The sequence below is a fragment of the Schistocerca nitens genome, chromosome 6 (assembly GCF_023898315.1).
Source record: "Schistocerca nitens isolate TAMUIC-IGC-003100 chromosome 6, iqSchNite1.1, whole genome shotgun sequence".
NCBI classification, from domain to species: domain Eukaryota; kingdom Metazoa; phylum Arthropoda; class Insecta; order Orthoptera; family Acrididae; genus Schistocerca; species Schistocerca nitens.
Window position 1 is genome coordinate 429,962,034 of NC_064619.1, and position 26,362 is coordinate 429,988,395.

The window sequence follows — 26,362 nt, forward strand, 5'->3', positions numbered from 1 at the left end:
CATGGGTGACTGGAATTCGTCAGTAGGAAAAGGGAGAGAAGGAAACATAGTAGGTGAATATGGATTGGGGGGAAGAAATGAAAGAGGAAGCCGCCTTGTAGAATTTTGCACAGAGCATAACTTAATCATAGCTAACACTTGGTTCAAGAATCATAAAAGAAGGTTGTATACCTGGAAGAATCCTGGAGATACTAATAGGTATCAGATAGATTATATAATGGTAAGACAGAGATTTAGGAAACAGGTTTTAAATTGTAAGACATTTCCAGGGGCAGATGTGGATTCTGACCACAATCTATTGGTTATGAACTGCAGATTGAAACTGAAGAAACTGCAAAAAGGTGGGAATTTAAGGAGATGGGACCTGGATAAACTGAAAGAACCAGAGGTTGTAGAGAGTTTCAGGGAGAGCATAAGGGAACAATTGACAGGAATGGGGGAAAGAAATACAGTAGAAGAAGAATGGGTAGCTCTGAGGGACGAAGTAGTGAAGGCAGCAGAGGATCAAGTAGGTAAAAAGACGAGGGCTAATAGAAATCCTTGGGTAACAGAAGAAATATTGAATTTAATTGATGAAAGGAGAAAATATAAAAATGCAGTAAATGAAGCAGGCCAAAGGGAATACAAACGTCTCAAAAATGAGATCGACAGAAAGTGCAAAATGGCTAAGCAGGGATGGCTAGAGGACAAATGTAAGGATGTAGAGGCTTGTCTCACTAGGGGTAAGATAGATACTGCCTACAGGAAAATTAAAGAGACCTTTGGAGAGAAGAGAACCACTTGTATGAATATCAAGAGCTCAGATGGCAACCCAGTTCTAAGCAAAGAAGGGAAGGCAGAAAGGTGGAAGGAGTATATAGAGGGTTTATACAAGGGCGATGTACTTGAGGACAATATTATGGAAATGGAAGAGGATGTAGATGAAGATGAAATGGGAGATAAGATACTGCGTGAAGAGTTTGACAGAGCACTGAAAGACCTGAGTCGAAACAAGGCCCCGGGAGTAGACAACATTCCATTAGAACTACTGATGGCCTTGGGAGAGCCTGTCATGACAAAACTCTACCGTCTGGTGAGCAAGATGTATGAGACTGGCGAAATACCCACAGACTTCAAGAAGAATATAATAATTCCAATACCAAAGAAAGCAGGTGTTGACAGATGTGAAAATTACCGAACTATCAGTTTAATAAGTCACAGCTGCAAAATACTAACGCGAATTCTTTACAGACGAATGGAAAAACTGGTAGAAGCGGACTTCGGGGAAGATCAGTTTGGATTCCGTAGAAATGTTGGAACACGTGAGGCAATACTAACCTTACGACTTATCTTAGAAGAAAGATTAAGAAAAGGCAAACCTACGTTTCTAGCATTTGTAGACTTAGAGAAAGCTTTTGACAACGTTAACTGGAATACTCTCTTTCAAATTCTGAAGGTAGCAGGGGTAAAATACAGGGAGCGAAAGGCTATTTACAATTTGTACAGAAACCAGATGGCAGTTATAAGAGTCGAGGGGCATGAAAGGGAAGCAGTGGTTGGCAAAGGAGTGAGACAGGGTTGTAGCCTCTCCCCGATGTTATTCAATCTGTATATTGAGCAAGCAGTAAAGGAAACAAAAGAAAAATTCGGAGTAGGTATTAAAATTCATGGAGAAGAAGTAAAAACTTTGAGGTTCGCCGATGACATTGTAATTCTGTCAGAGACAGCAAAGGACTTGGAAGAGCAGTTGAACGGAATGGACAGTGTCTTGAAAGGAGGATATAAGATGAACATCAACAAAAGCAAAACGAGGACAATGGAATGTAGTCAAATTAAATCGGGTGATGCTGAGGGGATTAGATTAGGAAATGAGACACTTAAAGTAGTAAAGGAGTTTTGCTATTTAGGGAGTAAAATAACTGATGATGGTCGAAGTAGAGAGGATATAAAATGTAGACTGGCAATGGCAAGGAAATCGTTTCTGAAGAAGAGAAATTTGTTAACATCGAGTATAGATTTAAGTGTCAGGAAGTCGTTTCTGAAAGTATTTGTATGGAGTGTAGCCATGTATGGAAGTGAAACATGGACGATAACCAGTTTGGACAAGAAGAGAATAGAAGCTTTCGAAATGTGGTGCTACAGAAGAATGCTGAAGATAAGGTGGGTAGATCACGTAACTAATGAGGAGGTATTGAATAGGATTGGGGAGAAGAGAAGTTTGTGGCACAACTTGACTAGAAGAAGGGATCGGTTGGTAGGACATGTTTTGAGGCATCAAGGGATCACAAATTTAGCATTGGAGGGCAGCGTGGAGGGTAAAAATCGTAGAGGGAGACCAAGAGATCAATACACTAAGCAGATTCAGAAGGATGTAGGTTGCAGTAGGTACTGGGAGATGAAGAAGCTTGCACAGGATAGAGTAGCATGGAGAGCTGCATCAAACCAGTCTCAGGACTGAAGACCACAACAACAACAACAAAGCCAAACTGATCGTCACCTAGCGCATTCTCAATTTTCTTTTCCATTCTTCTGTATATTATTCTTGTAAGCAGCTTCGATGCATGACCTGTTAAGCTGATTGTGCGATAATTCTCGCACTTGTCAGCTCTTGCCGTCTTCGGAATTGTGTGGATGATGCTTTTCCGAAAGTCAGATGGTATGTCGCCAGACTCATATATTCTACACACCAACGTGAATAGTCGTTTTGTTGCCACTTCCCCCAATGATTTTAGAAATTCTGACGGAATGTTATCTATCCCTTCTGCCTTATTTGACCGTAAGGCCTCCAAAGCTCTTTTAAATTCCGATTCTAATACTGGATCCCCTATCTCTTCTAAATCGACTCCTGTTTCTTCTTCTATCACATCAGACAAATCTTCACCCTCATAGAGGCTTTCAGTGTATTCTTTCCACCTATCTGCTCTCTCCTCTGCATTTAACAGTGGAATTCCCGTTGCACTCTTAATGCTACCACCGTTGCTTTTAATGTCACCAAAGGTTGTTTTGACTTTCCTGTATGCTGAGTCTGTCCTTCCGACAATCATATCTTTTTCGATGTCTTCACATTTTTCCTGCAGCCATTTCGTCTTAGCTTCCCTGCACTTCCTATTTATTTCATTCCTCAGCGACCTGTATTTCTGTATTCCTGATTTTCCCGGAACATGTTTGTACTTCCTCCTTTCATCAATCAACTGAAGTATTTCTTCTGTTACCCATGATTTCTTCGCAGCTACCTACTTTGTACCTATGTTTTCCTTCCCAACTTCTGTGATGGCCCTTTTTAGAGATGTCCATACTTCTTCAACTGTACTGCCTACTGCGCTATTCCTTATTGCTGTATCTATAGCGTTAGAGAACTTCAAACGTATCTCGTCATTCCTTAGTACTTCCGTATCCCACTTCTTTGCGTATTGATTCTTCCTGACTAATGTCTTCAACTTCAGCCTACTCTTAATCACTACTATATTGTGATCTGAGTCTATATCTGCTCCTGGGTACGCCTTACAATCCAGTATCTGACTTCGGAATCTCTGTCTGACCATGATGTAATCTAATTGAAATCTTCCCGTATCTCCCGGCCTTTTCCAAGTATACCTCCTCCTCTTGTGATTCTTGAACAGAGTATTCGCTATTACTAGCTGAAACTTGTTACAGAACTCAATTAGTCTTTCTCCTCTTTTATTCCTTGTCCCAAGCCCATATTCTCCTGTAACCTTTTCTTCTACTCCTTCCCCTACAACTGCATTCCAGTCGCCCATGACTATTAGATTTTCGTCCCCCTTTACATACTGCATTACCCTTTCAATATCCTCATACACTTTCTCTATCTGTTCATCTTCAGCTTGCGACGTCGGCATGTATACCTGAACCTTCGTTGTCAGTGTTGGTCTGCTGTCGATTCTGATTAGAACAACCCGGTCACTGAACTGTTCACAGTAACACACCCTCTGCCCTACTTTCCTATTAATAACGAATCCTACACCTGTTACATCATTTTCTGCTGCTGTTGATATTACCCGATACTCATCTGAACAGATATCCTTGTCTTCCTTCCACTTCACTTCACTGACCACTACTATATTTAGATTGAGCCTTTGCATTTCCCTTTTCAGATTTTCTAGTTTCCCTACCACGTTCAAGCTTCGGACATTCCACGCCCCGACTCGTAGAACGTTATCCTTACGTTGATTATTCAATCTTTTTCTCATGGTAACCTCCCCCTTGGCAGTCCCCTCCCAGAGATCTGAATGGCGGACTATTCCGGAATCTTTTGCCAATGGAGAGATCATCATGACACTTCTTCAATTACAGGCCACATGTCATGTGGATACACGTTACGTGTCTTTAATGCAGTGGTTTCCATTGCCTTCTGCATCCTCATGTCGTTGATCATTGCTGATTCTTCCGCCTTTAGGGGCAATTTCCCACCCCTAGGACAAGAGAGTGCCCTGAACCTCTATCCGCTCCTCCGCCCTGTTTGACAAGACCCTTGGCAGAATGAGGCAGACTTCTTATGCCGGAAGTCTTCGGCCGCCAATGCTGATTATTTATCAAAATTTAGGCAGTGGCGGGGATCGAACCCGGGACCGAAAACGTTTTGATTATGAATCAAAGACGCTACCCCTAGACCACGGGTACAAAACCTTACATGATGCTAAATCAGTACTAATACACCGAATAATAATTGATAATTGGCCCACCGGTGGGAGGGAATGGACACAGAAAAGGCAGTTGTGTTTGTCTTGTCAGACTAACGAGATGGGCTCAGAGGCTGGAACACGGCCGGAACCCCTAAGGAAGGTGTTCATGTCATGTCAAACTAACGGGATGGCCGCGGCCAGACCCCTTTGTCGTCTGGCACTTCAGACCACCAAAGACGTTCGGAGTGGCTGGGCCATCACAACAAGAAGCGAGAAGGAGCTATATGAGAAAGAGAGAAAGACGATTTCGCGCCACAGTGGAAAATTTGCGCAAGACTGTGACGGGATTGGCGCAGAGCGCGTAGAGATACGTGTTAAAAGTTTGGCGGCAACAGTAACCGAGGGAGAATTCTGTGTCGTGGCTGGGTACAAACGCGCACGGATACATGGTAGTCTGTGTCGTGATTGGTTACCAACGCGCACGGATCCATGAGGCGAAGAACGGCCAGGTTTGCAAAAACTCTGAAGGAAGACTCTGGGGTCGGCTGTGGAAGAGAGCAGCCGCGGTGTCTGGCTGCCCTGTTTGGAGAGCGTGGAGCGAAGTGGGTTGGAGAAGTTACCGACATTGAGTCCAGTGGTTATACGACTCCACACACGTAGCATTATCTGTTCCTCTGATGAGAGAAATTGTACTAACTTGTGGTGTTCATATACAATCTGATGTGTACCTTTGCTGCCGCGCACTTGAGTCGACCAACTACTCTTGACATATGTGCAAGTAGCTTGAGTATTGACTAGTGACGGACTCCGCAATTGAACACTTACGTACAGGAGTTTACGGGCGCAAACCACGTCCACGATGGAGATTAAAGCCAAGCTCGCTCACGGGAAAGACGGCATCACGACGTTGGCTGGGCCAACCGTCGTAATCATCACGGAGAATTACGGTTATGTTAGCAATCATCAGCCAAAGTAGGGCACTGTAATTCTAAATGAGTTCGTACTCCGCTAACTCTTTGACTGGCGCTCACTGAGTCTGTGTCCGTTCAGGCAGAACTGCAATAGAGTCACTTGCGGTTCAGTGTTAATTTAAGTAGTTAGGAAAAGGGAATGCATTGTGCCAATGACAGGCTAGTTAGGTTAGCGAGCCTATTGTATTGTCATGTTAGGCTAGAAATATTGCTCATCCTGTTTTCTGAATAAATCTTAATTTGGTATCATATGCTAGTCACCGTATTATTGATTTCGTAGCTAGCAATCACCACATTTTTGTTTAATAATTACAGTGTAGTAGTAATTTCGATGCAAATGATACTGGGGGCATAACCACGCGTTTAAACAGAGCCAACTTAGATAGCAACTCAATGGTCGAGTAAAACTACCAATAGATATTTTTCAGTATATCGATAATTTTACAATAAACCCCCGTACGTTGCACGGGCAACAACTACTCACCGAAGACAGCCGGGATCACTAATAGTGGAGAGTATACGAAGCATATTGAGGGGGACACAGAAAAGAGTGGGGTGATTGTGGTATTGCGGATTGCGGAAACTGAGCCAATTATCTGGCGTCCAAAAGGGCATGATCACTGGCTTATGGCCCAAGCATTGAACCACTTCCGAAACGGCTAAGTCTGTAAACATTTCGCGTGTCCCCGAGACTAATATATACTGTGCACGCCAAATTAGTGCTATCCAAAACCGGCTCTGAGGCAACTGTGGTGCACAACGAGCGATAGATGACAGGTGGGATCGACAACTACAGACATTTATGTGAGTTGACCTGGAAAAAACTGGAAAAATCTGGAAAAAACACACTAAAGATCTGATGAAACGTTTGAGTTCAGCTACTTATGTTATTAGGGTCACTGCAAATTTTGACGATATACATCTCAGTAAATTAGCTTATCACGCCTATTTTCATTCTCTGCTTTCGTATGGCATCATATTCTGGGGTAACTCATCATTGAGTAAAATTGACTAAAAGAGAGTTCATTGCACAAAAGCGTGTAATCAGAATAATTGCTGGAGCTCATCCAAGGTCATCCTGCAGACACTTATTTAAAGAGCTAGAGATCTTCACTGTAGCCTCACAATATACATATTAACTTATGAAATTTTTTATTAGCAATCCGAACGAATTCAAAAGTAATAGTTTCACTACTCAAGGTTAAATCTAACTTTGGCTCAGAAGGGGGTAAATTATGCTGCCACAAAAGTCTTTGGTCACTTACATAATAGCATCAAAAGTCTGACAGATAGCCATATAGCATTTAAAAGGAAATTAAAAGAATTTCTTAATGGCAACTCCTTCTACTCGTTAGATGAATTTTTGGGCATAGTAAGTGGGTAATTTCCCCCACCCCCACCAAAACAAAAAAAAAGTAAGAAAATAAAAATAATAAAAATAAAATTAAAAATATTAACTGTCATGTAATATTTTGTGCAATGTAATATCTTGTATAGACACCTTTTATTAATCTGACACATTCCACATCATTGCGAAGTGTCGTATTCATGATCTATGGAACTAGTACTATTCTAATCTAATCTAAAGTGAATAATCGTGCAACTGATGAGAAACTGACCACCCACATGAACTGAGAGGTTATCAACAGTGTCTCCTCAACGACCGTTCAGCGGACGTAGCTGCATAAGTGGCCGCCGCCCCAGTCATCTCCATGCACTGATTGCTCTTGATTGGCGACGATGGCCGGAATTTGCAAGCCAGTAGAGTGACTAGATGTCCAATGAGGGGCGCCCGGCAGCCTTTACAAATAAATAACGTTTTATGCCCCAACGCACCGATGGCCGTTGGTGTGTAGGTGTGAAACGTGTACCACACTTGCTAGGTAGTAGGCCTCAAATCGGCAGCGGTCCGTCAGTACACATCGGACCCTCGAGTCGCCACTGTCGTCACTAGCAGACCGACCGCCGCCACTCGGTTGGTCTTACGAGGCAAGTTCTACAGCCGACTTTAATAGGACTGGTTCACTTGTTATAGCTTCAGAGATCTCATTTGCAGAGACGCTGGTTGGCATAGCCTTCAGCTAAGACAGTAGCTACGACCTAGCCAGGCGCCACATACAGTTTATGCATTGAGAGTTGATCTATATGTGTGAAGCAATCAGAATTGTAAAGAAGTATTCGCAGTTCAGTCTATAACTGCATTTATAAATATTATTGTACAAAGTCAAGATCGACGTACACCGCTGATGCTTAATTAAAGCTAAGTATTAATTGTATTTCTGTCTACTAACTTTCTAATCACCGAAGATGTTCCTGATACATCCCGTCAAGCATAGTTCATTGATCCTCACATCAGCCTATGTGATCAACGCGTGCACTTAATGGCCACACCTCGTGATCAGACTAAGAGTCAAATTAAATGACTTAGCCGGGTCACCCCTTTTTCCATGAGACCTGTAGTTCCACCTCATACACAACAGGGAAACGCCTTGCAACAAAGATCTAGGCAGGAGGACGGAGTGTTATGGTCTGGGGAATGTTTTCGTGGCAGTTCCTGCGTGATCCAGTCACTTTGGGAGGAACAAACGATCAACAAAAATATGCAGCTATCCCTCGGACGATGTCTATCCCTACAAGCTGTTTGCTATCCTTAGAGCTATGGGCTGCACCAACAGGACACCGCAGTGTGTCACACAGCTCGAAGTGTATGAAAGTGGTTCGAAGAGCACCTGGATGAGTTTACCGTACTCCTCTGACCTCAAAATACCCGGATTCCAACCCAATCGAAAATCTTTGCGAACACCCAAATCTGGCTCTTCGCGTCCGTGGATCCTCAACCGAGGAACCTAGCACTCTTCGCCACGGGAATGGAATTGGCGAGGCGCTACAACTCTGCCTGTGCCTTCCAGAACTTTAATGATTTTAATCCTGCACGTCTCATAACAGTCCATGGTGCAAAATGTGGCTACTCTGGCTGCACCCCGCTTGCCTACAGCCCTCGTTAGACCCGGATGGTGACCCACCCAAGTGCTATCCAAGCCCGACAGCGCTTAACTTCGGTGATCTGAACGGAACCGGTGTCACCAATGCCACAAGACCGTAGAATTTTGAAGAAATCGTAATTTAATCATCGCCAACAATTGATTCAAGAGTCGTGAGAGAAATTTGTATATGTGGAAGAGACATGAAGGCACCGGAAGTTTTCTGATTGATTATGTAACAGTAAGATAGAGATTTCGGAGCCAGATTTTAAACTGTAAGACATTTCTAATGGCAGATGAGGACTCCTACCACAACGTATTGGTTACGAACTGTGGATTAAAACTCACGAAATTGCAGAAAAGACAGGAAATTAAAGATGTGGCGCCTGGAGCAGTTTAAAAAAAAAAGTTACCGAGAGTTTCAGAGGTAGCATTAAGCAACGATTGACTAGAACAACGGAAAGGAATGCAGTAGAAGAAGAATGTGTAGCCTTGAGTATGAAGTAGTGAAGACAGCACAGGGTCAAATGGGTGAAATGGCTTTGTGACAGAGTTCACTGATACATCACCTCCCCCTACTTACAAAAACTTAATTTCCTGTTACATCAAATTTTAACGTATCAGAATTCGTTACGATTTAATAGTAATAGCAATAAAATACACAAAATATTTCAATTATAATACCTTAGTATGTATCTTTAGCAGAACGTATAAGAATGCTAAAATGAAGTGTGCACTCACCGTTATTATCTGGCATTGCTACTGTGAACACAGATCTGCCTACAGTGGCGATGCGAGTATCTGAATGAGACGAATACGGTTTTTTCCACTCGTTTTAGACTATAGTCAGGAGTCAGTGTTTCTGTTACCTATCTGTTAAGTGGAGGACCTTTCCTTTCTGTCCTGCCTCACTGAACGTCCTGTGGTTTGCCACATCTACCTGTGGACCCAAGAACTGTGTCGGACTGTCATTGTGTGTGGTTTTCTGGCTGGCACGTTTTTCCTCTCAGGCGCTCGGGTACCGAGCTTTCACGCTAACAACTTAAAAGTGTCCTGCTTAAAAGTAGATTATAATTTTCTAGAACTCCAAGCTATTTTGAGACTTCCGGCTACATTATTTTCCGAAAACAGTTTCGCAAACTGTCATGGCGGTAAATCTCTTGATACGGGATTGTTATGGTCCGCGGAATCGCGTCGCATCCCGCATTCCCGTAAATAGCCATTTTACAAGTAAAATACGGGATCTGGTTCTCTTTTAGTAACATATTAAGTTTACAGTAACAGAGTACCCTTATTTTTTTTTTACCATAAATAACGATTTCATCTTTCTGAAACACATCTGAATGCAAAATTTATACACTTAGAAGTTTAACATTGGAACACTCAGTAACACACTAAAATTATTTTTCCATATCCAGTCAACTCTAAGCCTGCTGTCGTCAAAACCTTTTAGTGCCACAGGATTTCAAAAGTCGTAGATCATAAGGGGGTTTAAATTGCGATTCCATGCTGCATTTTCCCAGAGAAGTGCGTTGATATTTGGCAGCGTTATTTGTAGCTGCAATTTTGTCTGCAGTAGAAATGAACGTGCGGCTAGGCATTCGTTTCCAGAATAAGCCCGTTTCGCCAATGTTGACGACCGACTTCGCAGTATAGCCCTTTTCTCTCCAATTTCTTTAAACGTCTTTTTAATTTCCTTGGCTCCAGATTCGCGTGTCTCAGCTGCCACTCTTATCATTTTAATGTTATGAAAGCCAAAATGATGCTTGAAGCCATCAAACCAACGTCAGCTGGCCGAAAAACTTGCTGAATCGTCGTCTTCTTTCCTTAAATCTACTTACAATTTCTAAATCTACTTAGAAGTTCTTGACTTTAGCTTGAATAGCAGCTCCAGAGAGAGGCTTAAGCTTTTTGTTGGGCTGTACAGTCCTTTGACATACCATGTTTTTCTGTTTTTGCTGTCATCTCCTGGATTTGGTCCCTGTAATCACACTTCCCTCAGATAAACAGTGTGCTCACTGTTCGTCTGAGATAAGTGTGATTAGAGTCACCAAATCCCAGAGACGACAGAAAGAACAGAAAGAAGTGCTATGCCACTGGACTGTACACCATTTCTTTTGATTGATTTTGCGTTGTCACGAACAGTTTCCACAGTGTATTCACCAACTTCCAAAACGTACTGAATGTCAACAATACGCCCACTTTTCTCATAGCGATCAAAAATTTTCTTCCTCTTTCCAATGGATACAACCTTCGTACACGCTTCTTTCCCTCGGTAGGCACACTTTCTTTCCTTTTATCCGACATTTTAAAAACAGACACTCTACTGATCTCAAATCACGATTCATGTTTCGACAAACATGACAGAGGTTGCAAGTTGAGATGCGCTATCGCACTGCTGCTTCTGCATATTGTTAGCAGATGGCAGCAAAGGACTTAAAACTAAAATCGCGTGTTATGTGAAAGCTCAGATAACGAATTCGCGTGTAAGGAGGTCTACCTGTACACGAAAATATACATCCTTGAAGTAAGACGTTGTTAGGATGGCGTCGTAGCTGCGTTGTTCTATTCGTACATCACCTCTCTAGGATTCGACCCTGGCGTGGAAACTGATTAAGAAGAGTGACTGTGGCCAAAGAACAGCCCAAACAGTTGAAGTTTTCAGGGCACGACAGCTTTGTTCCTCTACCGCACACTATCACTTAACGTGAAGTTGTACTAGTGCGTGCTCTACAGTTATGCCTCCGAAATTTTTGTGAAAACTCTAAAGCGTTTTGAATAAAACAAATGTTAGTAATATTCTACATTTTTGTTCTTTGTGTCTACGTGTCTGCGGCCTACTGTCACTAGAGAACTCCAAACAGTAGCATGTGCATGTGACGTAACGATGTGTAACGGAACTACGTCCGTGGGTGAGGAACAGCGTGCTGTAAGCGAGTTTCGAATTTGAAGACTTCTTCCACACATGGAGCATGGTATTGTCAGACCACGCACGACTGCTGCGACATGCGGAACCCTCCGACCCCTTGCGTTCAGTGTCATCGGTCTCCTCCATCAGTCCCGACTTAGCCCCATACGATGTTCATTTGTGTTCAAAGCCTCAAGAACAATTATTTTCATCGGAATCGACAGCAAACCAATGCTAACAACAATATTCCTGCTCGAACAGTCCACGGGTATACTGCCAGTTCATAGTGTCGAACGGGCCCTTTGGACACTATGAATCGGCAGTATAACCGTGGACTGTTCGAGCAACAAATACGCAGGGAGAAACTAAAGAATCACAACATAGTCTTGATACACGTCACAAGGAGGAGTTACAGACGTGAAGTTGTTGTTGTTGTTGTGGTCTTCAGTCCTGAGACTGGTTTGATGCAGCTCTCCATGCATACAGTAAAGCTGCATGTCCTCGGGAAAAATTACGGCTGTAGTTTCCCCTTGCTTTCAGCCGTTCGCAGTACCAGCACAGCAAGGCCGTTTTGGTTAATGTTACAAGGGCAGATCAGTCTATCATCCAGACTGTTGCCCCTGCAACTACTGAAAAGGCTGCTGCCCCTCTTCAGGAACCACATGTTTGTCTGGCCTCTCAACAGATACCCCTCCGTTGTGGTTGCACCTACGGTACGGCCATCTGTATCGCTGAGGCACGCAAGCCTCCCCACCGACGTGAAGTTATTGAACATTTACCTCGCCATGGAAAGGGAGATGAAAATTTAATACTCATTCGAGACTGTAATACTGTAGTAGGAGAAGAAATAGAAGACCAAAGTTAAAGGAGAGTATCGACTCAGTATTGGGTATTATGGAGAAGAATAGTCGGAGTCCTGCAGTACTTTTCATCTACAACTGGCGAATACACCGATCAAAAATCACACCAGATGAATAAATATATTTGGAAAATGTCAGTACACACGGGAGGACTCAATTTGGACTTCATCACGATCAGAAACAGGTTCAGAAATCAGGTAATGTACTGTAAGGTGTACCCAGAATTAGATATACACTCTCTGGTCACATGTAACTAACAGTGCAAATAAGACTGAAATTCAAGAGTCGTCCGAAAGATCCATGAGGAACGAAGGGTGATACTGAAGCATTGGGGAATGATGAGGTGCGTATGATCTCTGATGAGTTGATGAATGAGGAATGAATAAGTGCGTTTGATCTCTGTGCTAGTAGATACTGCAATAATGATACCACGAAACGCACGTAAGTTGAGGAGGAGGGGATATATATAAGAAAGCCAGTCACGGAAGATGGAGACAAAGATACACGGCAGCTAACTACCAAGAAACCTTTGGTAACAGAAGAAATCAATTGGTCAATGAAAGAAACAAGTACAAAAACATCCAGGAAAATAAAAAAAACACTGAAATATAAGTCGCATCGAAATGTTATAAATAGGACGTGACGGCAGGAAAATTTCAAAGGCAAAGTAAACAAAAAACTGATTTATCATACTCAAAAATCCAAGCAATCATCAGTGAAGCGTCAACCATGTGAGCGCAAACAATTCCACTATTAAACGAAGAGGAGAGAGAGGATAAGCAGACAGAGTTTATTGAAGGCCTCTAGGCAGAGGAGGATCCGTTTGAGTACATGATGAAAAAAGAAATGAGACGTGATATGAAAGAAATAGGGGATCCATCCCAGTTGCCTAAAACACTAACTTCCGCAGGAAACGTTTTGATAACAGAATGCACCGTGTACATTTACGGGCGTACTAATCACTCTGGTTACAGTATGAACTGTAAGGAAACCACATTTAATTCCCAATGGGACTCTTTCAAGCGATATTTTCTTTACCCGTACACGAACTTTAGTCGTGGTGATCACTTTACCACTTTCGACTTCAGATTGCTATCAGTCTATATCGAAGAGCTCTCTGGGTGAACCCTGTGACAAGAAAATATTGAGAACTGACTAAACATAGAAAAATATGTACTAGGAATTTTCGGTAACATCAGTTTCGTCAATCCGTAGATTACGAAAGCAACTTTGTCACATTGCGTACTTCTTTTTTATTCGAAACGTGTAACTGAAACAGCATTACATTAACGAGGCAAAATTGGCGATATTATTGAATCAAATATGCTTTTAAGACCAGAAAAACGTCTGAAAATACCTTCAGGAAACTGAATAATTTACGAAAGCAACTGCTGCGTGGCATGACAGAAATTGTGAACAAGAAACATTAGTCTGCTGATGTTTTGAGGCAACCGATGTGGCGGCGCCCACTTCAGAGCAACGTGTGGCGTTAAGTCTATAGCGCCTTGTCCCATTAATATACCTCCATGTCCGCAGCTGTCACTGACGAACTCTTAGTAGCATAACAACACAATTAACAACTGTGAGAACAATTTTTTTTTGAGTCATCAGTCTATTGATTCGTTTGATGTGCCCTGCCACTAATTCCTGTCTCCCAACATGATGTTCATCTCAGAGTAGCGCTTGCACCGTACGTCCTCGATTATTTGCCCTGGATGTAATCCGATCTCTGTCTGCCTCTAGGACCATAGAGGTTATTCCCAGACGCCTTAACACATGTTCTGTCATCCAGTCCCTGTTTTCCACATGCTCCCTTCTTCATCGATTGGGCGGACAACTTCGGCGTTCCTGATCACTCCACCCAATGCTCAACATTTTTTTGTACCTTCACGTCTCAAACGCTTCCCACTGTCTGTGACCGACTACCATGCAATTCTTTGCTCCAAACGTACATACCCAGAAATATCATCCTCAACTTCAGACTTATGTTTGACACCAGCAAATGGAGAATAGCGCTGTGAAAAAGGTCTTTCCTGGCCAAGAAAACTTTTCCTTCCATGGTACCAAAATTCCATAGTTCCATATTTCGTCTACTTCGTCCCCCATGGTTTTCATATTACGGTTCTCGCTGCTCCAGTTTCTGCTGCATCACATTACCTTTGTCTTTACTCTGAATCCTCATTCTGTACCCACCATTCTGACATTCTGTCCAGTAGATCCTGTAACACTTTTTCGCAGTCACTGAGGGTAGCGATGTCATCAACGAATCTTGTAATTGATATCTCCTCACCCTGAATTTTACCCACACCCTGGTACCTTTCTGTTATGTCCATCATTGCTTCGATGTATACATTGAACAGGAGGAGCGAAAGGCTGTATCTTTGTGTCACACCATTTTTAACCCGACCACTACGTTCTTGGTCATCCAGTCTTATTGTTCCCTCTAGGTTATTGCACATATTCAATATTACCCGTCTACCCCTACAGCTTACTCCTATATTTCTCAGAATTTCGAACACCTTGTAACATTTTACAGTGTCGAACACTTTTTCTAGGTCGACAAATCTTGCTTCCACTGAGAACTGCCCTAAGGCCAATCTGATTGTCGTTTAACAGATCCCCAATTTTCCTTTCCATTCTTCCACGTGTGTTGGCATCGTGGACACATAAACTGTTAAGCTAACTGTGCAACATTTATCCCAATTATTTGTTATTGCTTTCTTCAGAATTCTTTGGATGACTTCTTTCCCAAACTGTGTTGGCACGTTGCCAGTCCGATAGATCCTACACGCCAGCTTAAAAGTCGTTTGATTGTTGCTTTCCCCAATGATTTTAGTAATTTCGGTGGGATGTAATCTGTCTTTTCTGATTTATTTTACCCAAAGTCTTCAAGAGGTTTTTTAAATTCTGACTCTAAAACTTTATCGCCTATATCATCCACAACGAGTCCACTATATTCTTCTAGCATGTAATCAGACAAATTCTTCCACTAATAAAGGCCTTCAGTATATTCATTCCAACTATTAACCCTCTCCTTTGTATTTGACAGTGAATTTCCCATTGCATTCTTTATGACAACATCCGTGCTTTGAATTTCATCAACTTTTTCTGTACTGAGTCACTCCCCTCCACGGTCATTTCTTTTTCGATTTCTTCATATTTTTCATTGAGAAATTTCCTACTTATTTCATTCTTAAGGAACTTAAACTGCTATATTCCCGCCTTTCCTGAGCAGTTTTGTACATACTTCCTTCATCTATCAGTTGTAGTACTCGTATATTGTTTGTTACACAAAGTTTCTTCGCTGATACCCTCCCTATACCTACGTTTGTCCGTCCAGCATCAGTGACTGAATTCGTTAGAGCTGCACACTTGTCTTCAACCGATCCGCCTTCTCTGATATTCTTTATCGGATTATCCACATCGTTAGCGAAATTCAAGCTCATGTTTTATTTCCTCACAATTTCACTACCCGTCTTTCTTCCAAACCGAATCTTCCAGACAGTTCTCTTAAACCTCGTTCTGCTCTTCATCAGCACCAATCGTGGTTTGTTTCTGTTTCTACTCGTAGGTGAACCTTAGAATCCAATATCTGAGTTTAGAAGCTCATCTGGCCACGACATAATAGAGATGGAAATTTTCCTTGTCTCTAGGTCTTTTCCAAGAATACATCCTCTTTCTCTGATTCTTGAACCGATTATTCGTTGTTCAAACTTAAAATTTATTGCAGAACGCAATTATTCGTTCCCTTCTCTTATTCCTACTTTCAAGCTCATATTGTCCCATAACATTCCCCTTTATTCCTTGCCCTGCAATCACGTTTTAGTCTACGATGATTATTAGAATTTCATCTATCTTTACATGCCTATCACTTGTTCAGTATCGTTTTGTATTTTGTGTTTTTATCAGCTGCTTTCAACGCCATCATATGTATCTGAACTACTGTCATCGGTGTTGGTTGTAAGGTGTCAAACAAATAAGACACCTCACATTGAATTCCTGAAACAAATCTGGCTAACTCAATATGTGACACGACGCAGTTACATGAAACTGAACGAATTTTATTAACATGCAGGTATAATAAATAAGCCAGCATTTCGTAAATATAAACTACTAACATTCAAACTGGTAATTGCATGTAATCAATTTCCCCGAACCAAGCTTTGAAACACAGTTCTGAGGGAAAGGAGAATTTTACAATGGCACGCCATCCTACGCGACTAAAAAACTCTCGCCATGTGATACCGAGTGGACACAATTAGGCCCCGCCGCCACTGCATAGGCCGCCCTTGTCCCTGCTTTTAACGACGACCCTTCAGAAGCATTTCTAAAGGAACACCACAGGAGATCCAAATAAAACATCCGGAGAAAAACAATTCAAAACATTGGTGACTGATTGTAGCCACTTGCGTTAAAACTCACAAGAAAGAAAACGCTGTTTATCTCAGTATTACGTAGTAGAAGTTAAACTCTGTTCTACGAAAATAAAGACACCTGTGATAGGCTACAAAAACTCTAGTGGGTGGATTTACAACAAGCACCTGTACCCTAACTGGCCAGAAAGAAAACGCATGCCCACCAGCTTTGATACAGGCAAATTTCAGACAGAGTAATTCGCTCTTCTCTTGCAGAAAATCGTTGAGTGTTTGAGCAAGGCGACTCGCGCCGTGCTGAGACGATTGCGAGAGTCATTATGTGAACACTTGTTCACAAGCTTGCCTTAACTCGTAAGGAGTTGAACTGCAAAGTCTCCTTGTATGGAGAATCTCACTGAGCACTGACAGTTAACGCCTGCGAGTGATTTAAGGGCAATGACGTACGCGCTATTGTAGCCTAATAACATGTACCATGCCAGTTAACTTAGCTAGGGAATAACTAGGTGTCTTGGTTTCACCGAAAACCTAGGAAATGTATCTGACTGGTGTTTAATAGTCGAGAGAGATTAAGAATAGATTCTCTGGTTCACAGCTCGCGCTGACAGCTGCCACTGCCGCCCCCAACACAAGGTAAACTTACGCACGCTAGCGCCACGCCTGTAAGTAATATTCGATTGACACTCAGAACTGCGGTCGTCTTCATGTCTCCTAATTTTTTTGTACATGTAGTTAAACATATTCTGGATTTTCGGGCTTAATAGAAGCAGCAACGTGAGATATCCCTCTTAACGAGAAGGACCGATCAGCCACTATAGAATATTTTGTACTATGTATTGTTGAATTTTTTAAGTTTTGTATTTCTTTGTGATTGCTCTTTACCGATCCCACTTCAATTTCGGGTATTTTTATTGTGGATTTTAGCGCAATTGATTTCTCTGGCCCCTACTGTATTTCATTTGTCTGAATTTTTTATCGACCTCTAGACATAGACATTAACCATATTATCATTAAACAACATTATAGTAGTTAGGAATTTCGATTCACACTTGTGGAATCTCAGTATCAATAAATCACCATCCTGTACGTAATTTTGCTAACATTTCTACGTCATGAAGTCATACTTAGAAAAACAATAAACTTTAATAAAGAAAATCTAAGATTTTAATTTTTTATTAACATATACTCGTAGTTACGCCTGAACCCACACACTAATTTCTGTTAGCGATAACGTTTCCTTTGCAGGGTGTTTAGTGAGACCAGCATTGAGATCATTGTCACATTACGTCAGAGTCCATACTGCTGCAGCCTCTTGAACTCTGCACGTGTGAGATGGTATCTTCCTACCTTGCAAGCCGTAAGTTCAACACCAAATTCCTAAAGCTCTCACAGAGCGTCCTTGCATAACTGTGGTAGGAAGACAGAGCAGAACCAGCCACACACATGTAAGATGGTTTGCTACCAAGTCTGATGAAAACAACTGGGAACTTATAACACACATTTTGGACATATGTTCTATCTGTATCGATGTTTCTGTGTCGATTTGTAGTATTGCTTATGTCGAATGTTGTATCTATCATGGAAATTCTTTGACTTTGTATACATATTGCAGTTATGCGAAGTTTTAAACGATGTTGTCTAAATTATGCTTCTGAATTTAAATAACTACTGAAATGATTGCTACATACTGCATTATAAATGACTTGGTCCATTGTTAGGGAATGTAGTCCTGAATGCAAATGATGTAGGCAATCCCCAGAAATACGGAAGTAGTCTGTCGAAGTGATTGGCGCGCAAGTGGCATTTCGTTCTTTGTGATGGGTAAGGAGTCTGTGCTGAGCAGTGCTGTGTTTAACACCTCGCTAGCACTAGCGGGTCATTGTGGCTCATATTCTTGGAGTTTTGAGGCCAGATGAGCTTAAGGATATTAGCTATGGGCCTCAGATGCTGTGTTTGGTGATACCATTGTCATGGCGTGGCGAGTATTTCGGAAACGATTTCCAGTTTGATTGTTCTGTTTCCATTAGGTTATCTCACGGTCACAACCACTTAAAAATTCTCCGCATAGGTATAACGTTAGCATCGATTGCCGTTTTAAGGTTGTTGGTGGTAGCGTTACAAGCTGTTCACAGTAGCTCACCCTCTGCCTTAGTTTCTACTCACAACGAATCGTGCTGTCGTTATACCATTTAATGGTACTGTTCCTATTATTTTGTATCTGTCTCACAAGAAATCCTTATCTTTTTTCCATTTGAAATCACTGAACTTACTGTATCTAGATTGGACTTTTATACTCGTCTTTTCAGAGTCTCTAGTTTCCCTACTACATTCAAACTTCTAACATTGCATACTCCAGTTAGTAGAATGTTATCGCAACGTTGGTTATTCTGTCTTTCCCTAATGGTCACCACCTCCTTGATATCTGCGTGCTATCCAAATGTGGACTAATCCGGAATCTGTTGCCAGTGGGAATATCATCATGACACTTTTTCAATTACAGTCCACGTATCATGTGGATACACGTTATGTGTCCTCAATACGGTGGCCTCCATTCCCTTATGGATACTCACGTTGTTGATCGTCGCTAATTCTTCCGCCGTTTAGAGGCAGTTTCCCACTCCTAGGGCAGGACAGTGTCCTGAACCTCTTTCCACTCGTTGGTCGTCTTTGACAAGGTCGTAGGCAGTACGAGGGTGATTTCTTGCATTGTAAGCCTTCGGTCGTCATTGATGACGGTTTTTATTTTCAATTTAGATAATGGCTACTTTCAAACCCGGGCCCGAAAACATTTTGATAAGTAGTCGAAGACGCTTCCCCTTGACCACGTGTGGCAATAATCTTAACACGATTTAAATCAAAAATTTTAATAGCAAAATGTTAGAAGTGTCGCCCATATTCTGTAAAACCTGTCATCAATATGAACCGGCGAGTTCTAAATATATTCGGAAAAATTACTGAAATACTATATTAATAAATAGATGCAACAAATTGCAAAGATACTTTATTCACAAGACGTGGCCTTATGTGTGCCCCTTCAGGTCACAGAGCAGCGTACCATTTTACATTGCTGTTGTTGTGGTCTGAAGGTTGGTTTGATACAGCTTTCCACTTTATTCTATCCTGCACAAGCCTCCTTATGTCCAAATAGCTGCAGGAACACACAGCCATTAGAACCTGCTTGCTGCATTCGTCTCTTGGTCTCCCTCAGCAATTTTTACCCCAGACACTTCTCTCCATTACTATATTAACGATTCCTACATATCTGAGAACACATGCTATCCACTGGTTCCTTCTTCCAGTCAAGCTATGCCCCAAATTTAATTCCTTGCCAGTTCTTTCAGTACCTCCTCATTAGTTACGTGGTCTACTTACAGTATCTAATCTCCACACTGCTTTGTAGCACTACTTTTCTCTTCCCTTCATCTGTGAAGCGCTTGTCGCCCACGTATCTCTTCCAAAGGCCTTCAGGATGGACTTCCTAAGACTTAAATTTATACTAGATGTTAACAAATTTCTCTTTTCAGAAACGCTTTCTTCGCAGTGCCATTCTATATTTTATAGCCTCTCTACTTCATCCATCACTTGTTCCAACATTCAAGTAATATTAACTTCTGTAATGCAGTGACACTATTACTATAATTCGCTGTCTCTTGTCTTTTCCAAGTTATAATTTATTTCCTACACAGTCCCTGCTAGTGCAGTACATAGTCTTGTTTAGGTCGCTTCTCAAACTTTCATGATTTTTCGTCTTGCTAATTTTCTGTTCTTTTTCTTTTATTTCTGATGAAATTTAAGTTCTCTGGTTCAGTCTCGTGCTGGTTCTTACTCTTCAGTTTCCTCTTCTCCCTTGACGATTTTGGAAAACAGTATTCCCCTCTTAACATCAGGTATTCTACAGCAACCGTTCTGCTCCGATAATTTGCTGGCTATTTCTTCGTTTCACTCTTCCCTGCCACTCACACTGCTTCAACTATTTCCGTTATGTAGTTCCCTTCTCCTTCTTACCATTACTACAACTATAACTATCCCCTAAAATCACTTTTTCCTTTGACAGAAGGACATAGTCCTTCTTTTCATCTTTACTGAGCGGTTTCAACTGTTCACACAGCAGTATTTCCCTTCATCTTTCCATATTTTCCCTTTTATTCGTAACTACCAACGAAACTTCGTATCGCAAGGTACAACTGATTTTTTCCAATAATGATCAGATATGTCCCTTCCAGCCACCTTTATGCTTCAGTATCTCGTCGTAAAGTGTCCTTCCTCGTTCATAGCTTCCGTCTCAGTACATTTTACAAACATTATATCTTTCCTATCTGATCAGGGCCTTCTCTTTTATATGTAGCTTACATACAGTCAGAGTTACATATAACATGGCAACACTTGTGTACAATACAATGAAATCGTTTAGATATAAATGAAAAATGTTAGTGACGTACTAATATTTCTATAATTATGATTTTACGTACCTGTACGATAGTCCGTGCCGTCATGGTGCCTCCCACGAGGTCCACTGCGTCCAAGGTTTCCCACGTGAATGTTCGGCATAGCATAGTGGAGACGCTGCCACCTTGTCTCCGTCCCGCAGTACTGGTGTCAAGGATATGCTCCCCAGAAGACGATGGACTCGCGCTCTCCCATCGGCTTGATGAAGAAGGTACCGGGATTCATCATACCATGAACGCTCTGCTACTGTGTCAGCGTCCAGTGCCGATGGTCAAGTGCCGATTTAAGGTGTAGTTGCCGATGTCGTGGTTTTAACATTGGCACATGCATGGGTCGGCGGATGCAGATGCCCATAGTTAGGAGTATTCGGTGCACTGTGTGTTCAGACAAATTTGCCCAGCATTGAAGTCTGATGTTAGTTCCACCACAGTTCGCCGTGTGTCTTGTTTTACTAGTCTGCTCAGCCTACGAAGTCTGTGATATGTAATGAGCAGTTGCCGACCAACCCCACGATGTCTGGACATAGTTTAACCTTGTTTTCGTCACGTGTTGAGGACACTCACCCCAGCACCCCTCGACCATCCGAAATTACCGAAATGCTCGTTCCGAGCCTCTGGACCATTACAATTTGCCGTTGGTGAAACTCAGGTAGCTCTCGCGCCTTCCCTGTTCTACACAAGGACAGCACCCTCACTGACACTATGTGAAGTGCACGTGCGTCCGACTAGCGGTCATTCCTCTCCAGGTGACGCTGCTATCATCTGGACGAGATTATGTGGATAGTAGGTTGATGATGTTCTGGCTGATCAGCATATATCGTCTATCGCTGGAAATACTCTGTGTTAATTTGTAGCAGAGAAAATGGCCCGCACAATAGGAAGGGGATGGCGGATGCAGATGGCGGAGTGTATCACTGTGTAGAATTCGAAGATTTTTGAAGGTTCGCAGATCCAGACCAGGTTGGAAGAATGAGGGTGGATTATATAAGCACCTTTCTGGTGTAGAGGATTGTAAAAAGACTTAATTCCAATGTGCGGCATCTTATTAAATTTGGTAATTTTTGTCTTCTTGGGGCGTTTTGTTGAATCTCATATGCACTTTTTTCCTTTATAGTTATTTCATCTCCCTCGCCTCACTGGGCTGACGGTGGGCACTCAGCGGTATAATATTCCGCTGTTCAGCCAAGCGAACTAAGAAAGAGAACGATACTGAGAAAAAAAGCATTAGGACTGTTATTCTATTTTAATTAAAAGTCAAAGACGGAGAGCTAAGAAAACACACCACAGAGTGGTGAAATCCTCCCGAGTGAAAACACTGAGGCACTGCACTTTCACCTAAAATCTGAAACCTGCACTGGCTGAGAATCAATTCGTGAGGAGAGTATATGTTCCACAGAACTGAGGGGTAGAAGGGACAGGGGATAGGTAGGAAAACTGTCCATAGAGGTAGGGATTTGGGTGGATAGTGGGAATACAGAAGGTGGGAAAGACAGAAGGTGAGGGAGAGTCTGTTGTGTCGGTAGGGTAATGGTATAAAGAAGAGAGGGGTAGGGGAATACGTAGATGGAGAATGACATGGAGAAGGAGAAGGAGCTCTGATGTGTAATGGAATAGGTGGGAAGACTTACGGTTGCTAAGAGGGATAATACATAAGCAGCCCATCCCATGACAAATGTGTCGTAAACACTCTTTTGAACATTGGTCGTATATTTTTGTTTATTATCGCAAAATCGATTTTCGGTCACTTAGTGACCATCTTCAGTGCTAGAAGTTAAAAATTTTTTCACATTACGATCAGAGAGTATAAAACAGAAAATCACAATTACATCTGCATATGAACATAACACTTGTTAGGAACATACCTGTAATATATAACTTAAATTAGTAAGCACTGGTGTCAATAAGCTTACGGCGATCACATAGACTGAGGTCGCTGTTTACATGCACTTGTTCAGCAGACCTCGGTTTGACGGGGCTTGACACGCCCTCTATGTGACATGTGTCACGTGAAGACATAGTATTACTGGTTTTGCGAGGTATTAACACTAAATAACTCTTGTGCATTTGTGAATCGTGCAGTAATTCAAATTTAAAATGTAAGTACAACACATAGCAGACGAAGGGGGAAGGAAATATCTCAAATGCATTGGTGAATTGTTTTTTTAAAAAAACAAACTTATAAAACAGATCGATGATAAGTTGTCAGAGTGCAGGACATACAAAAGAGCAAAAGATAATGAAAAAGAATAATAAATGAATAACATGAAACGAGGTGTAACACAGGTTTATAAAAAAAAAACCATAGTACCCACCATCTGGCGTGGGAAGTTAGAAGTACAACGTTCGTGATTTACGTTAAATGTTACGTTAAGACTAAGAAGTCAAATATACACTCCTGGAAATTGAAATAGGAACACCGTGAATTCATTGTCCCAGGAAGGGGAAACTTTATTGACACATTCCTGGGGTCAGATACATCACATGATCACACTGACAGAACCACAGGCACATAGACACAGGCAACAGAGCATGCACAATGTCGGCACTAGTACAGTGTATATCCACCTTTCGCAGCAATGCAGGCTGCTATTCTCCCATGGAGACGATCGTAGAGATGCTGGATGTAGTCCTGTGGAACGGCTTGCCATGCCATTTCCACCTGGCGCCTCAGTTGGACCAGCGTTCGTGCTGGACGTGCAGACCGCGTGAGACGACGCTTCATCCAGTCCCAAACATGCTCAATGGGGGACAGATCCGGAGATCTTGCTGGCCAGGGTAGTTGACTTACACCTTCTAGAGCACGTTGGGTGGCACGGGATACATGCGGACGTGCATTGTCCTGTTGGAACAGCAAGTTCCCTTGCCGGTCTAGGAATGGTAGAACGATGGGTTCGATGACGGTTTGGATGTACCGTGCACTATTCAGTGTCCCCTCGACGATCACCAGTGGTGTACGGCCAGTGTAGGAGATCGCTCCCCACACCATGATGCCGGGTGTTGGCCCTGTGTCCCTCGGTCGTATGCAGTCCTGATTGTGGCGCTCACCTGCACGGCGCCAAACACGCATACGACCATCATTGGCACCAAGGCAGAAGCGACTCTCATCGCTGAAGACGACACGTCTCCATTCGTCCCTCCATTCACGCCTGTCGCGACACCACTGGAGGCGGGCTGCACGATGTTGGGGCGTGAGCGGAAGACGGCCTAACGGTGTGCGGGACCGTAGCCCAGCTTCATGGAGACGGTTGCGAATGGTCCTCGCCGATACCCCAGGAGCAACAGTGTCCCTAATTTGCTGGGAAGTGGCGGTGCGGTCCCCTACGGCACTGCGTAGGATCCTACGGTCTTGGCGTGCATCCGTGCGTCGCTGCGGTCCGGTCCCAGGTCGACGGGCACGTGCACCTTCCGCCGACCACTGGCGACAACATCGATGTACTGTGGAGACCTCACGCCCCACGTGTTGAGCAATTCGGCGGTACGTCCACCCGGCCTCCCGCATGCCCACTATACGCCCTCGCTCAAAGTCCGTCAACTGCACATACGGTTCACGTCCACGCTGTCGCGGCATGCTACCAGTGTTAAAGACTGCGATGGAGCTCCGTATGCCACGGCAAACTGGCTGACACTGACGGCGGCGGTGCACAAATGCTGCGCAGCTAGCGCCATTCGACGGCCAACACCGCGGTTCCTGGTGTGTCCGCTGTGCCGTGCGTGTGATCATTGCTTGTACAGCCGTCTCGCAGTGTCCGGAGCAAGTATGGTGGGTCTGACACACCGGTGTCAATGTGTTCTTTTTTCCATTTCCAGGAGTGTATAAAAAATAATAACAGTACGAAACTGCCATTACTTAATAATTAAAATGCCGTGAAACACAATGTTCATTACAAATGTTTCATATGGGGCCCACTACTACTATAAGTATGTAAAATCAAATTAGTTTATTAATATTCAAAACCGGTTGCTTGGCAACTTCATTACTGTTTTATCAACCTGTGAATGTACATATGGGTTTTGACCCAGTGCTTATGCTGAAGCGTACAACCAGTGATGGGACGAATGATATGTACATTATCACGCCGTTAAATATCATAACAAAATTGATACTCCACACCCTCAAAACTTTTTTTTATATTATTTAATGGCATATGAATTGTTACTTAGTGGCTTTTTCGGACTATTACTAGTTTATATATTTGACTTCTCAGTTTTAACGTAATATTTACGTAAATCAAGAACGATTTACTTCTAACCTCCCACGCCAAATGATGGGGCTATATTTTACAGTAAGCAACCGTGTATATTTGATGTCATGTATGTATGGGTTCTGACCCAGTGCTTATGCGGAAGCCTATAATCACTGTTATAACAATGCTAGCTTGCCCAAAGGGACAAACGAGACGTACATCAGCATGTCGGTTAAATTTGATAACAAAATTGTTTATCCACACCTACAAACATTTTTGTAATGAACATTGTGTTTCACGGCATTTTAATTATTAAGTAATGGCAGTTTCGTACTGTTATTATTTTTTATATATTTGACTTCTTAGTCTTAACGTAACATTTTACGTAAATCACAAACGTTGTACTTCTAACTTCCCACGCCAGATGGTGGGTATTATGTTTTTTTTTTTTTTTTTTTTTTATAAACCTGTGTTACACCTCGTTTCATGTTATTCATTTATTATTCTTTTTCATTATCTTTTGCTCTTTTGTATGTCCTGCACTCTGACAACTTATCATCGATCTGTTTTATAAGTTTGTTTTTTTAAAAAAACAATTCACCAATGTATTTTAGATATTTGCTTCCCCCTTCGTCTGCTATGTGTTGTACGTACATTTTAAATTTGAATTACTGCACGATTCGCAAATGCACAAGAGTTATTTAGTGTTAATATCTCGCAGAACCAGTAATACTATGTCTTCACGTGACACATGTCACATAGAGGGCGTGTCAAGCCCCGTCACACCGAGGTCTGCTGAACAAGTGCATGTAAACAGCGACCTCAGTCTATGTGATCGCCGTAAGCTTATTGACACCAGTGCTTACTAATTTAAGTTATATATTACAGGTATGTTTCTAACAAGTGTTATGTTCATATGCAGATGTAATTGTGATTTTCTGTTTTATACTCTCTGATCGTAATGTGAAAAAATTTTTAACTTCTAGCACTGAAGATGGTCACTAAGTGACCGAAAATCGAT